The 14,646-nt window shown below is 45.3% G+C and overlaps 1 protein-coding gene across 1 annotated transcript in view; it reads right to left on the bottom strand.

The window, feature by feature from the left end:
- The window catches only part of DET1 (DET1 partner of COP1 E3 ubiquitin ligase), a 46,079-nt gene that overhangs the window by 7,336 nt on the left and 24,097 nt on the right, over nt 1-14,646 (bottom strand). The gene's annotated exons all lie outside the window — the stretch shown is intronic.

Below are 14,646 nucleotides of genomic sequence, written 5' to 3'. Positions count from 1 at the left end.
CTGTTGTGGCCTCTCCCGTCGCGGAGCACAGGCTCTGGACGCGCAGGCCCAGCGACAATGGCTCATGGGCCCAGCCGCTCCGCGGCATGGGGGATCCTCCCGGACCGGGGCACGAACCTGTCTCCCTTGCATCAGCAGGCGGACTCTCAACCACTGCGCCTCCAGTGAAGCCCTCAATGTATTTTTGAGAGCTGCTTCAAATCCTTTGTGACATGAGGCAAGAAACAGACAGAAGGGCAGACAAAACCAATGAAACCAGCAGCCCCAAATCAAAGCAGATACAGAGGACGTGGACAAGAGGCGGACTGAGTAGGACAGGAGAGATACCACTCACCAGTTACAGACAGACACTGGGCCCATCATCTTAGTTTTACATCTCACTTTCTAGAAGGGAGGAGCTTCTCTGATCCTTTGGAAAAGCTCCCTGGCCATCAAGAGGTGGAAGATTCCACAGCCTTAGCAATGGCCCTGTCAACTCCTGCTGCCATGGGGACAGAGATTAGCAAGCACTAAGCTCCCCGGGCTCGGAGGTGCTGGAAGGGGCAGCCAGAAGGGCCCACTGTGCATCTCCACCCGGTGGTCACTGAGGTTGCTGGGCACACCTAATCCAGCTGTCACCATGCACTTGCCCTCCTCTGCAAACAACAGCTGGTCGGGGCTGGGCTCCACGGCTGCCCATCTGCCACCCGCCCTCCCTGGCCAGAGATGCTCAGGTGTCCTCAAGATGGCCCTTATCCCTCACAGCACCACCCCTCCCATCCCCCTGGCTTGGTTCTGTGGCTCGGATGGGGATTTTCCACCCTTCCCACGAGGCCGGCTGCCAGCAGTGAGTCCCAGATATGCCATATGCCCTCAACTATCCCACGCCCTTCCCCAGGGCCCCTTACCACATGTGGGGTGTGCGGGGCGCTGAGCTGCAGACTCTGAAGTCCATTTGAATTCTGGCTCCAGCTTTGTGACCTTTGGCAAGTTACTTAGTCTCTCTGTGCCTGAATCCTTATCTATAAAATGGGGACAAAGCATTTCAGAGAGCTGAGCTGAGTCAGTAAGTCAACATAGATAAAGAATTTTACACAGTGCCTGACTCAGGTGCCCGAGAAATGCTAGCTCTTTTTATTTTTTTAATTTTTTATACTTATTTACTTATTTATTTGGTTGTGCTGGGTCTTAGTTGGGGCATGCATGTGGGATCTAGTTCCCTGACCAGGGATCGAAACCAGGCCCCTTGCATTGAGAGTTCGGAGTCTAAACCACTGCACCACCAGGGAAGTCCCAACTAGCTCTTTTTAGACGCCTGCATTCCCTCGGACCCTCCAGAAGGCACCCCGACAGCAGACCTCTCCTTTAACTCAAACAGAGCCTTCAACTCCATCTGTCTGCACTTGATAAGGAAAGCTAAAGAAGCACCTTTATAACCCTCTTCGGAAAGGGTCCTGAAATCTATGAGGACCTTCAGAATCTAGTGGAAAGGCCTGCACGCTAATTTTGGCTCTGTCAATGCACTGACTCCCTTATTCTTGTTCTCTAGTTGGTTTCCTAGTCCATAACCTGGGAATCATGCTGCCTAATCCTCATTACTCCAGCGGCAGAATCCCACTAATTGTATGCTGTTTCCAGATGTGAACTGGATTTAGAAAACACAGTTTTATACTAAAATATCAGTATTTGGGGGCCACTGCCCCAGGAAAGGGGCTCCCCATGTACCCCTCCTGTCCAGCGGAGTAGGAAGTCTGCCACGGGTGGGCCGACTGGCAGACCCTCAGCTGTGAGGCCCTTGTAGGGGGAGCTGGTCTTTGCTCCCTATTAGAACTCAGAAAATATAGAATCCCACAAACCCAGAAAGAGGTTCCAATGCTGGAGGAAGCAAACAAATGACAATGGCACTCAATGGTCTGAAAAGCAGAACTGCGGGGGAGAGCCCACAAAAGGCAATGTAAGGGTGAATGGAGGCCTCGAACCTGAAACTGTTGGGCATTTCTGAATTGCATGGCTTCTGACTCGGTGATGCCTCACCGCGGTGATGCTGCAGCGCACAACTGCCTTCTGTCCTGGGATCCCTGCAGCACCGGGTGGCCCAAGCCCAGTCTCTCTGTTCTATTTTCTAGAGAAGGTGTGCAGAGGCCATGCTCTTCCCCGGCCTTCCTCCACACCCACCCGTGAGCAGGCGTCCTGCTGTGTTGTGCCTCGCACAAAAGAAAACACATACCTGGTAGGTGTCTACAGGCTGAGACGAGATGGCCTTTGCCTGTGCGGTGGGGGAACTGGGAGGGGGTGGCTTCCTATTTTCACTTCCTCCATAAGCAGCAGCTGGAAGGGAAGCCAGAACCGAGGGCTGCCATCCCCCGCGGCCTCTCTAGAAACGGAAAAGCTAGTCCTTTCTCACCACAGGTAGAATGACTTGAAAATGCCAGATTAACCCTTCAAACACTCACTTGCACCCACCCAAACCTGGGGAGAGGGTGTGTGCTCCCTGGGAGAGGGGCTGCCTAGTTGGCACTTGACGAGCGCTTTCTGCCATGGGTACTGGGCACCAACTACACAGCAAAGGGGGCCCAGATGTGCAGTCTCTAATTTCATCCTCACAACAACCCTCGAAAGTCAGTATTATCATGCCTTTTTATATGTGAGAAAACGGCCTCAGAGAGGCGACTCTAGCGTCAGAGACTGAGAAGGTGTGGAATGAGAATTCTAGAGACCAAAGTCCCAGCCACTCACTGGACTCCCTCCCGCAGGGAGTGGTCAATGCCTCAGGCTGGGGCCCGCTTCTCTTCCATTTCCCCTCCTCTCCCCTCTTCTCACCAGGCTAACTCCTCTCATCCTTCAGAATTCAGCTCAGGCCACAGCTCTGCCAGAAGCCTTCCTGGACCCCACCAGCCTAGGTCAGGTGCCCAGGTGTCTGCTCCCCTGGCTCCTATGCACCCATCTCTCACCTGTTCTCAGTGAATCCTCACCTGCTCTCAGAGCTTCTTTCTCTGCTTCCCCATCTGGTCTGTCAACTCAGGTCTGCAAAGACCATGGCTTACTGTCCTTTCAGCCCAGTGCCTAGCTTAGGCTGCGATGCTCGGAAGCTCAAGAAATGTTTGTGAAAAGAATTAATGAGTAAATACAAGAGGACCCCTGCAGAAGCAGCCTCCCTCACACTTCTGAGGATACAGAAAGGTGCAGGGGTCACACAGCAAACAGGCCAATGGATCGGTGAGGTGGGTTATGCAAGCCGGAGGCACACACGCCCAGTCTAAGACGGCCCCAACTGTGGGACCGCGGGCCTCCTGACGGCAATGTGAAAATGCAGGATATTTTATACACCTTCAAATCTGTAAAAATACCACATACACCAAAAAGGCATGTCACTGAGCAGCATCTCATCTCAAAGCGTCCAGTTTGCAGCCTCTGCAGAAGCATTTGGGAAGAACTGGGGCCCAGAGTCTGGTTCCTAAGCAGCCGTCTCTCACACCCCTTAAGGGGTGGCAAGTTCAGATTCGGGGCTGTGGCTGCTGCTGACATCTCCGTCCCCATGCCCCTTTCCAAAGCCCCTGGAAACCCAGAGCAGTTGGAGCCACCAGGAACAAGGCTTTCCTTTTCCCCTTGCCTGGGACAGGGTGCCCCCAGGGCCCCTCCAACACCCACCAAGTCCTTCCTGAAAGGTAGGCTCTGCCTACTGTGGGGCAAGATCTCTCTCTTCCCCCAAAGTCTCCCAGCTGCACTTCACAATCCCAGCAGACTTTTTTGGACCATGTTGCTCTGTCTGTATTATAGCTGGTGACATTCTTTCTGCTCTAATCATGAACTTGAAGGAGCGGGCTGGAGTAGGCAGGCCAGGAGCTTTAGCACCATATCTGGCTTTGCAGGAATAACAGGTTCAGATTACTCACTTCCCCTGGAGAGCCAGCCCTAGACCCAGGGACCACCCCCCGACACCCCAACCCCAGGCTGTGACAGCAGGTGGGCTGGCCACCCACCTTGTCTGGAGAGAAGCAATCAGATGTGAGTGCTGCATGTTGCTAGGGAGCAACTGGTAACAGCTGGCTGAGAAATAAGTCGTGTCCCTCGGAAAGCATGTTCTTGGCCTCTAATTAAATGCTGCTGCAGCGTCTCTTCCTTCAGGGAGCTATAGAAATGTGCCGAATCAATGCAGGCAGGAGCAGGCAGGGAGCAGCAGGTTCATAAGCCTGTTAAGGCCCCTCCTGTCTGTGCAGAGGAAAGGCTCAGGGGACAGGAGTGAAACTGCTAAACCTCCAGGAGGTTGGCAAAGTAAAGAAAATCCTGGGCTCAGACTACTCAGCTCAACTAAGCCCACAGAGTGGCCACCTAATACCACTTCTGCTGTTACAGGTGAATTCATTGGTTAAACACTTTTTAAAAAGGTCATTAAATCCTACATCTGGGTATATATCCAAAAGAATTGAAAGCAAGATCTCAAAGAGATATTTGCGCACTTACATTCATAGAAGCATGATCACGATAGCCAAGAGGTGGGAGCAACCCAAGTGTCCAGCAATGATGGATGAATGGATAAACAAAATGTATAATACTATATACATATAATGGAATATTATCCAGCCTTTATAAAGGAAGGAAATTCTGACACATGCTACAGCATGGATGAACCTTGAGGACATTGTGCTAAGTGAAATAAGCCAGACACAAAAAGACAAATACTGTATAATTCTACTTATATGAGGTAACTAAAGTAATCAAATTCATAGAGACAGAAGGTAGAATGGTGGTTACCAGGAGCTGGGGTGAGGGGGAAATGGGGAATTATTGTTTAATGGGTATAGAAGTTTCAGTTTTGGAAGTTGAAAAAGTTGTAGAGTTTCAGTTTTGCAAAATGAAAATGTGTAGTGGGCTTCCCTGGTGGCGCAGTGGCTAAGAATCTGCCTGCCAATGCAGGGGACAGGGGTTTGAGCCCTGGTCCGGGAAGATCCCACATGCCGCGGAGCAACTAAGCCCATGCGCACCACAACTACTGAGCCTGCACTCTAGAGCCCGCGAGCCACAAGTACTGAGCCCACGTGCCACAACTACTGAGCCTGCGCGCCTAGAGCCCGTGCTCCACAAGAGAAGCCATCGCAATGAGAAGCCTACACACCGCAACAAAGATTAGCCCCCGCTCACCACAACTAGAGAAATCCCATGCACAGCAACAAAGACCCAGTGCAGCCAAAAATAAATAATAAATAAAATTTTAAAATGTTGTAGAGATAAGCTGTACAACAATGTGAATGTACTTAACACTACTCGACTGTACACTCAGAAACAGTTAAGATGGTAAATTTCATGTCGCGTGTTTTTTACCAGTTACAAATTAGGAAAAAACTCATTAAAAAATTTTAAGTAATACATGTTTACAGTAAAAGAAACACAAAGATAAAGGGGATAAGCTAAAAATTAAATATCCACCTTCCCTCACCCCCAGGCCCACTCTCCACAGGGAACCATCATTAACAGCATCTTCTGTGGGCCTTCAAAAATGTTTTATGACTCTAAGAGCAGGTATGTATTTATGTCTTTATTGATTTCAATTTCATTTCAGATTTTAGTCATTTTTCTTTTTTATAAAAAATAGCATCACACTAAACACACTTGTTCAATTAATATGTCTCAAGAGAGCTTTCCAAATCAATATGTATGGATCTGTTTCATTATTTTTGACAGGTGTATCAGACCCCATTTTAGGGACATTTCATAATTTATTTAGTCTATCTCTACTGATGCACATTTAGTAGTTTCCACTTTTTCATAATAAAAAAGTTGCAATGAAAAGCCTTATGCGTATACCTTGGTCACATATGCACACGTTTTGGCTTAGTAACACAGAATTTAACTGGGCTAAAAGATATGCACATTTATTAAGACACTACTCTTTGACTTTCAAGAAATCTGAATCAACTTTCTCTCCCACTAACAGTGGGTGAGAGCACCCTACCTTCTTGACAATACTGGGTCATCAAACATTTTTAACCTTTGCTAATCTGATGGGTGAAAAATAAATATTATAAGCATTTTTCATACAGTTGTTGACCACGTGTATTTATTTTTTCTGTGAACACCCTGATAATAATATTCTGTGCCCATCTTTTCTTTGGGATTGTTCATCTTTTTATTATATATTTTTTAAATGTTTTAAGCTAAGGAAATTAATCCTTTGATAAATGGGTTGTCATTTGCCATTTGATTTTGTTTTGATATTTTTTGCCAAGTTTTCATTTGTATGTATTCAATTTTATGGAGGTTTTTTTTTCCCCCTTCTTAAAAGGGGCTTATTAACTCACTGCAAAATTATAAACAGAAATCTAGAAGACAATGGCACCTCAGCAATTATAGGCCCATTTTGTGTCCCTTATCTTTCTCCGACCTTGGCACTTGCTGCCTGCCCCTCCCTGAATCTTCTCTTCAGGGGACTCATAGAAATGTTCCTTCTCCAACTTTCTCCATTCAGTCCTTTTTATGAAACTCGCCATCTTTCTAACAAATGTTTTCCAGTCTTCCAAAAGTCATCTCCCTACTTGATAACCAGGAAAATCCCCTCTCCCTCTAGGATTTTGAGTGGATGTATTCCGGTTATGAATTCCTGTGTCTTCTGCTTAACCTCATCAGATAAGGTTTTTTTTTTTCAATGTCTCCGCAGTTTGTAATGTGAAAACGTATGCATTTTTTCATTTTCTCAATAAAAATGATACAGCCTTGTTTTTTCAAAAGGAATCTCCATCAAGATTCTAGCATGCCCACTACTTCAACCTTAACCCTAACTTACACTGCGTTGAGAACCACTTTTCAGATAAACTTTATTTTTAAAAAAACATAAATAGAATGACATTTGAAGTTTAAAAAAATTGACTTGGAAAAACAATCTAGAAGCAATTTATTTTGAGCAACACATTCCTCCATAAGGACATTATTTCAAACCTCATAACGCCCAACAAAAGCTGTTGGGGGAAGCCTGAAAATTACCTTTTACTTCTTTGTTCCTCTGTTCAGAATATTTCCATCCTTCCGTCCTTTTTTTTTCTTTTCTTTTAGTAGAAATATAGACCCCTCTCTATTCTTTCAACAATTTACTAAGGATAAGAGACAGCCTGTTCTTCTAATCTTGGAAAGTTAAGTACTAAGCTTGGAAGAGAAAGGGTAGTTGAAGACCAGGCAATCTCCAGTCTCAGGAAGCCGAATGGGACCAGCCAGGAAACCCGCTTCTGCTATTAGAGTTACCGTGTACTACTTACTGCCAGGCAGCAGTTTCAAACAGCTCTCCTGGGGCACTGTAACGCTGCCTGCAGGGGACAGAACTTCATCATCAGAGAGTTAATGAAACAAGGAGAAACAGTGGACTCCCACAAAAAAGCAGTCCACCACTCAGCTTTTCCATCCTAACTCCACACACTCAAAGACTGGTTACCTGGTCACTTTACTGATGGTGGGATGGGTGAGCCAGGGAGAGGGCAAGACACCTCTTTCTTTCAAAGAGAAGGAGATCAGTATCCGGAGACATTACCAGACTAGAAACTCAAAGGTTGGGACTATGACTTACACAATCTTATATTCCTAGTTCCTGGCATTTAGTAGGTCCTCCATAAGTGTTTAATAAATGAATGAAATAAGCCAACCAGGGTTTTTCATGAGGCTGCAGTCACCTGTAGGCTTGGCTGGGGTTGGAGGATCTGCTTCTAAAAAGTCACACGCACATTTTGAGTGAGGAAGAAGCCTCATTTCCTTGCCAAGTGGGCCTCTCCAGGAGGTTACCTGCATGTCCTCATGATACGGCAGCTGGTTCCCCCAGAGCGAGTGATTCAAGAGGGGCGAGGTAGATGCAAAAGCCAAGCCTTGAAATGTCTTTTATAACAGAGCCTTGAAAGTGACACACCACCAATTCTGCTGTGTTTACTGCTCACACAGACCAACCCAAATACAATGTTGGGAGGGGACTACACATGAGCATGAATCTAGGAGGTGAGATCACTGTGGGCCATCTTGGAGGCTGGTTATCACAATGTATCACTAACGAAAAGAACCCAGATAATTCAACAATGGCAATGCTTTTTATTACTTGCAATTACTATTTTGTACAGTATTAACCATGCTTTTTATTTTCTGATGTTTTGACATCTTGGGGTCTTGCTTACCCTGTAGGGAATGCCCCTCCCAGGGTTAGCTAATTCCTAGGGTTAGCAAACAACCTGCCTGGGAGTGTGCCTTTCATTACACACCAATCCAGAGTCAGTACCTAACCAGATCCTTTATGGCACTATCCAGCTGCCCTAATTACCCAGGGCCTGATATGAGACAACTAGTGACAGCCCTTTGTCCCAGAGCCCACCAAAATTATTCAAATTAGCCAATCCCAAGCCTATTCACTCTGACTTGCCTGTTCCTTCTTGTAAAAACCACCCTAGAGGCTCTTACACGCATTTTCCCCTCGCTCTCTCTGACTCCTGATTGACCTGGGTGCTTCCCTATGCCATGCTTCCTATTTCTAGTGACTTCTGAGTATAACAAACTTCCCTCATGACAGTCATCTCCATGTCTGTGTGTCTTGCCATAACTGATTAAAACAAATCTCGATACTCTTAAAATGTACACCTATTTAAAGAGCATTTTAGGCCTTTTTTAGATTGGAGGCATCCAAGCCATGATGAAGAATACCTAGCTTCATCAGCGTTTCCCATTTGACTTCAAGTCTAATTTCATTTTCTTCCTGTATTGAATCACATATCCCTAGAAGCTAATCAGCTTCTGCTCAAAGTCAGCATGAAGTTTCTGACAAATTGGTTCACACCTTAATGATTAGTCCTGTGATCTGCATGAAATGGTCACACTAGACCTCTCACTACATTAAGAAATTCTTCCATTTATTCCAAAGGATGGAACAGTTTCCCCTTCATTCATTTACCTTGCTTGGTTTGACAGGCAAACCTTTCACACCAATCTCAGCATGTCAGTAAAATTTCAATTACTAGTGTGGATCTTTCTTTCTTTAGTTCTAAGCAGCACTTAGTTGCTGCTTTGCAAAAAATATGGCCTCATGTTCATTCCTCCAATGGCAAACCTTTGCTTCACTAATACTGAAATGAACCCCACTGCTCTGCTTCTGTACCTTTCTGAGTACAAAATGACCTTTCATTGTAATATCAAATCACAGTGCAGTCTTTTGGAAGACATCTTACACAGCACATACATTTAACATATGTGGCATCAATAATGCATATTACTTGACAGAAATGATGACAATATGAAGAGCATGCTCAACGTGCATATGCACAGGTGGTGACAGCAGTGACGTCACAACTGCTGCCTGGCTGACACTCAAAAGATGCCAATTAGATACACTCTTTTGAAATGCATCCCAGAACTGATGCAGTGAAGTAAACAGCTTCCCATGTAAGGTGCTTAGCAGAGCTTCTGGTCCATGGTAAGCCCTTACTAAATGCGAACGATCAAAAACAACAAACTCGCGGCAACTGAAGCTCCCTCTGTCCAATGTGTCTGGCTGCAAAGAGGGTCAGGGATGTTCTGATCTTCTCAGACCTGGGTAAGTGGGGACAGAGGTAATGCCACCAGTCTCCTGTGGGTGATCAGGGCTGGACCTGGAGAAGGGCAAGCTCATGTTGCTTGGTCACCAAGGAAAGGAGGAGTGTTTAGTTAATGCTCATTTAGTGCTCACATCAACCCTGCAAATGAGAAATTATCCCCATCTTAGAGGAGGATAAACTGAGACTTTGGTCAAGTTCTTATTATCAACCCTAGGGCTACAAAGCCAGTAGCACAGATCTCATTTGCAAGCCCGAGCTGTTCTCATAATTCTATCAGAGCATGCTCTGTAAAGAATCTGAGTCCAGAACTTCCCTGGCAGTCTAGTGGTTAAGACTTGGCCTTCCAACGCAGGGCGTGCAGGTTCGATCCCTGGTCTGGGAACTAAGATTCCCACATGCCCCGCGGCCAAAAAACCAAAATATAAAACAGAGGCAATATTGTAACAAATTCAATAAAGACTTTAAAAATGGTCCACATCAAAAAAATCTTTAAAAAAGAAAAGAATCTGAGTCCTACTATGCATCTCTCTGCTTCCTACATTGTTTCTGTCTCTGATAATCAAATGCTGTACGATGGAGAAAGCCTTCAGAATTTTTTTTTAAAACAACAGAGGGTTATAGCTATAAAGGGTATACACTGAGCAGATTAATGTTGTAAACAAAATTACTCCCAGAACATCAAAACCACTTAATACGCTCCATTGCTTTGGAAGCACACACTGCAGAGAACCATTATGCTGATTACCAATAATTATAATCTACTCATTAAGGAAAGTCCCTAAGGGCTTCTACAAAGGAACACTTCATGGCTGACATGGAGTTACTCTGTGTACTTGAAAATAATGAAGCTACCGTTCGTTTAAAAATTATCTAATTTAGGCTTTTCACTGATATATGTGCTTCTCTGTAAGGACTCTAAATGAAAGAGGTTCTGCTAAATTTAAATGGAAGTTTTCTCTCAAAGGTCCAGAGCAGCTTCAAACTGATTGTTGACATGCCCGCTCCCTGCCGAGCAGGGCTGAGGACAGAGGTATTTAATCTGAAAGGTATATCCCCTGAAGTCTCTGCTTTTCTTAAACATTTTGGTTTCAAAAAACTTGTTTCTCCAAAGATTCTCGAGATTTACTGGATGCACATTTGTGGAGAGAAGACACTAGGATTTACTTAAAGCAGCTTTAAATCCTTTAGAAACAAAGTTAATGTAAACACATAGGGGTTGAGAACTAATTATGGGTTAAGTACTCAATGGGCTGAGTGCTTTACCTCCCATTTTAACTATAATCCTTTTAGGTACAAGAAACAGCCAGGCCAGCTGAGGGATGCCTGCACAGGAGAGCCAGAAATCTTACAGAAATCCAAGACTAGGAATCATAATTGGGCCTCATGGACACTGGAACTGAATCTAAGAAGGTCCCCAGACAGCAGGAATTTCATGATTCTTTCCACAGGCGACCTGCCTTTCTCTTTGCATCTATTAATTTGCTTTCAACTGCAAGAAACAGAAAATCCAGTTCCAAGTGGCCTAAATAGTAAGGAAATTTACTGCCTCACCAAACTGGAAATCCAGACGTAGGGTGGGTTTCAGGGTTGGGTCTGAATCAGCCAGCTGTGTCATCTATGATTCAGGTTCTTTCCTCTTCATTTTCCCATCCGGAAGGCCAGCTTCATCCTAAGGCTGATTCTTACTGAATATGATCATAGGGTGTTGCATGGTGGGAATATGGGCTACATGTTTCCTCACTAACATATTCTAAAGAGAAATGTTTCCCCAGAAGCCCCAGAAACCTTTATCTCATGGTATCATTGACCTGAACTAAGTCACATGACATTCCTAAACTAACCCCTTATGCTGACTGGTCTTAGTCTAGTTCTAGTCACTAGCAAGGAGTATGGGACTACCATGATTGGTTTAGACTGCTCAGAGCACACCCCTAGAGTGAAGTCAGATATGTGGGGGATGGAAAAAAGAAAAACTGAGAATAATTCCTAAGTTTTTGCCTCTAGTAAATGGGTAGACACTGAAGTCATTTGGGAAATCTTGGAGGAAAAACAGGTTGAGGTGGAGGTGAGAATCAAGAGCATTGCTCTGAATATGCTAGTTCTGAAATGCCTGTTAGATCTCCACATGAAGAGGCCACGTAAGCCATGGAATATATGAATTTGGCGTTCAAGGAAGGGGTCAGGGCCAGAATTATCATTTCAAGAATCATCAGCTTATACCTAGAATTTAAAACCATGGAATGGATGAAATCAACTTAAGAAAGAATATATAGAGACAAAGAGGTGAGGATCCACAGCCAAGGGCTGGGCACTGCAACATCTAAAGATAGAGCAGAGAAGCAGCCAACAAGCAGGACCAAGAAGCAACAATTAAGAACTTCCCTGATGGCGCAGTGGTTAAGAATCCGCCTGCCAGTGCAAGGGACACAGGTTTGAGCCCTGGTCTGGGAAGATCCCACATGCCGCGGAGCAACTAAGCCCGTGCACCACAACTACTGAGCCCGCAAGCCACAACTACTGAAGCCCACGTGCCTAGAGCCCATGCTCTGCAACGAGAGAAACCACCACAATGAGAAACCTGCCACACCACAACAGAGTAGCCCCTGCTCACCGCCAACTAGAGAAAGCCCACACGTAGCAACAAAGATCCAATGCAACCAAAAATAAATAAAAATTAAACAATTAAAAAAAAAAAGAAGCAACAATTAGTAAGGCAGGAAGAAAACCAAAAATACATACTATCCTAGAAACCAAGTGTTTCTTGATATACAGAGAAATCAATTATGCCTAATGTCGGGAGGCTTCCTAAGAGAGGGACAAGAGGTGAACACTATATTAACAGCATCGAATCACTGGCGACTCAGACAAGTGCAGCTTCAGTGGAGTGATGGGGACAGAAATCTATCAGAGTGGGTTGAGGAAAAAAGTAGGGAAGTGAAAACATGTACAACTCTTTTGAGAAGTTCTTCTGTGAAGGTCCCAGAGAAATGAGCAGTAACTAAAGGGGGAAATGGGGCCAAAGCAGGGGTTTTTAAAGAAGAAAGATCCTCGAACATATCTTTATGTTAATGGGAATGACCTAACAAGAGAAAGATGGAGGAGAGAAAATAATTGCAAAAGCAAAGACCTTGAGAAGTCAAAAGGAGACAGGATTCAGTGAAGAGGTGGAGGGGTTGGCCTTTTATAGTAGCAGGGCTATTTCATTCAGGAGGAAAGGCAGAGAATGGGCATAGAGGCAAGTCACATGGTTGACATGGTAAAGGAGATAAGGAATCCCCACCTGATCATTTCTATTTCTGCCATGAAGTAGGTGGCAAGATGATCGGTGAGAAATCAAAGGAGGGGCTTTAAAGAGAAATGAAGACGTGAAATGAAGAAATGAAAACAGCAATTTCAGGGAGTGGGAAATTAGACAAGAAAAGTATATGAGGATTACTCAGCAGTTAGAGGTGATGAAAAGATCTAAGATATGACCAAGGGAATGCATGACTAAGGTGGAGGGAAGTGTAAATTAAGCCTCAGAAAGGCTAGGAAATTGGCCCACTGGTCACACAGCTAATGAGCAGAAGAGCCAGGATTCACAGTGAGGCCCGAGTAACTCTACACTCTGTGCTTTCTGCTCTGCCAAGTCTTCAGGTACAATCACGCAACCTGGTACAAAGAAAAAGCTACAGGTAAAGGGCTTCTACCAAGAAAGGTTCACTCAGCTCCACAAACACGTGACAGCTTTGGGACCCTGATTTCCTCATGACCTACACAGAATCTGGGAGAATGCTTCAGTATTTCATCCATCCAGATGGCCAGTGATAGTGTTCAAGCTCTCCCTTTGGATTACCACTGACTTGTCTGGCCTATCTCTACTCCCTCCAAACCACCTTCCAGACCGCTGAAAATTATCTCTGTGAAATTCATACTACGCCTTCCACTGCATAACACCCTAGCACCGTGCACAAGGCTTCTCTTCGTGACTCAGTCCTGTTGTCCTGGGCCCCCCACGCTTCTTGTGCTGTAGCCATTAGATTATTCACCGTTTCACAACCGTGACAGCCCTACTGATGCTTCCATGCCATTGCACATGCTGGATTTCTCCTTGAAATGTCCTCTGCCCTGGTTCACATGACAGATTCCCATTTACCCAGTTTCAGTGTCCCTTCCCCAGTATAGCCTTCCTTCTCTGCCTCTCGTTCAGCCCCCTCCACGGTTCCCAGATATACACTACTGGGGCTTTTACCATTTTGCATTCTAATTCTATTTGCCTATTTTTCTCCTCACCCTCAACATCTTGGCATAGCATCTACCTGACACACAATAGGTGCTCAAATCTTATGTTGAATGCTGAATGAGAATTAATTTAGCTGTTCGAAGTTGAAGATGATGAAATAAGCTGAACTGTTTTTGGTGGGGCTCAGCATCTCATATCACATTTATTATGTTCCCAAGGGAAGTCAGTACCTAGACGGCAGAGGGATATAGGATCCAGCTGTCTGCATCCATGGCTCCTTTCCCAGCCTGCTCTGAAACCCAACATTTCAAAGCTACCTTCAAAGTCAGAGGCTACTAAACAAGCTTACTACATAAATGGTGGGCACAGTATGAAGATGAAACATAAACATCCTGACAAGCCCTGTGGAGGAGGCTAGCTGAGAAAGTGACAGAAGGATGCTGACTGGTGGCTGGCAGGTATTTGTAGGAGAGCAGTGATGGCTCAGCCGTCCAGGAACAACCTGTCTGATCTCTTTAGGGACACCTGGAGCTTACCAGCTCCCACTACCCAAATTACAGTAAGTGCTGCACAGTGTTTGTTTCTGCTGTGGCAGTGAGAACTGCTCACTCTTCCACCTGCACCACGCAGATGGTGCAGATGGGAGCGTGCTTCCACACGAGGATGTACAATTATGCCCAGTTCCTCCAGCTGTAACAATTACCAGGAGAACACCCGAGGGAAGGAAACAATCCCGGCAGATAGCTGTCTTCCACGCTGGCACACACCATTTAGTCCTCCCAAGAGCAGCTGCTGGATCTATGGCCTCCAGTCCCTTTCACAGTCCTTCCTGGAACTGACGTATTTGGAAAACATTTGATAAGATCAGAACATAAGGCAGTCATTAAACAGGATATA

Source organism: Mesoplodon bidens (genome assembly GCF_964165515.1).
Source record: "Mesoplodon bidens genome assembly, chromosome: 3".
In the NCBI taxonomy this organism is placed as follows: domain Eukaryota; kingdom Metazoa; phylum Chordata; class Mammalia; order Artiodactyla; family Ziphiidae; genus Mesoplodon; species Mesoplodon bidens.
Note: the sequence above shows the minus strand (reverse complement) of the source record. Positions and strands in the feature narration are given on the sequence as shown.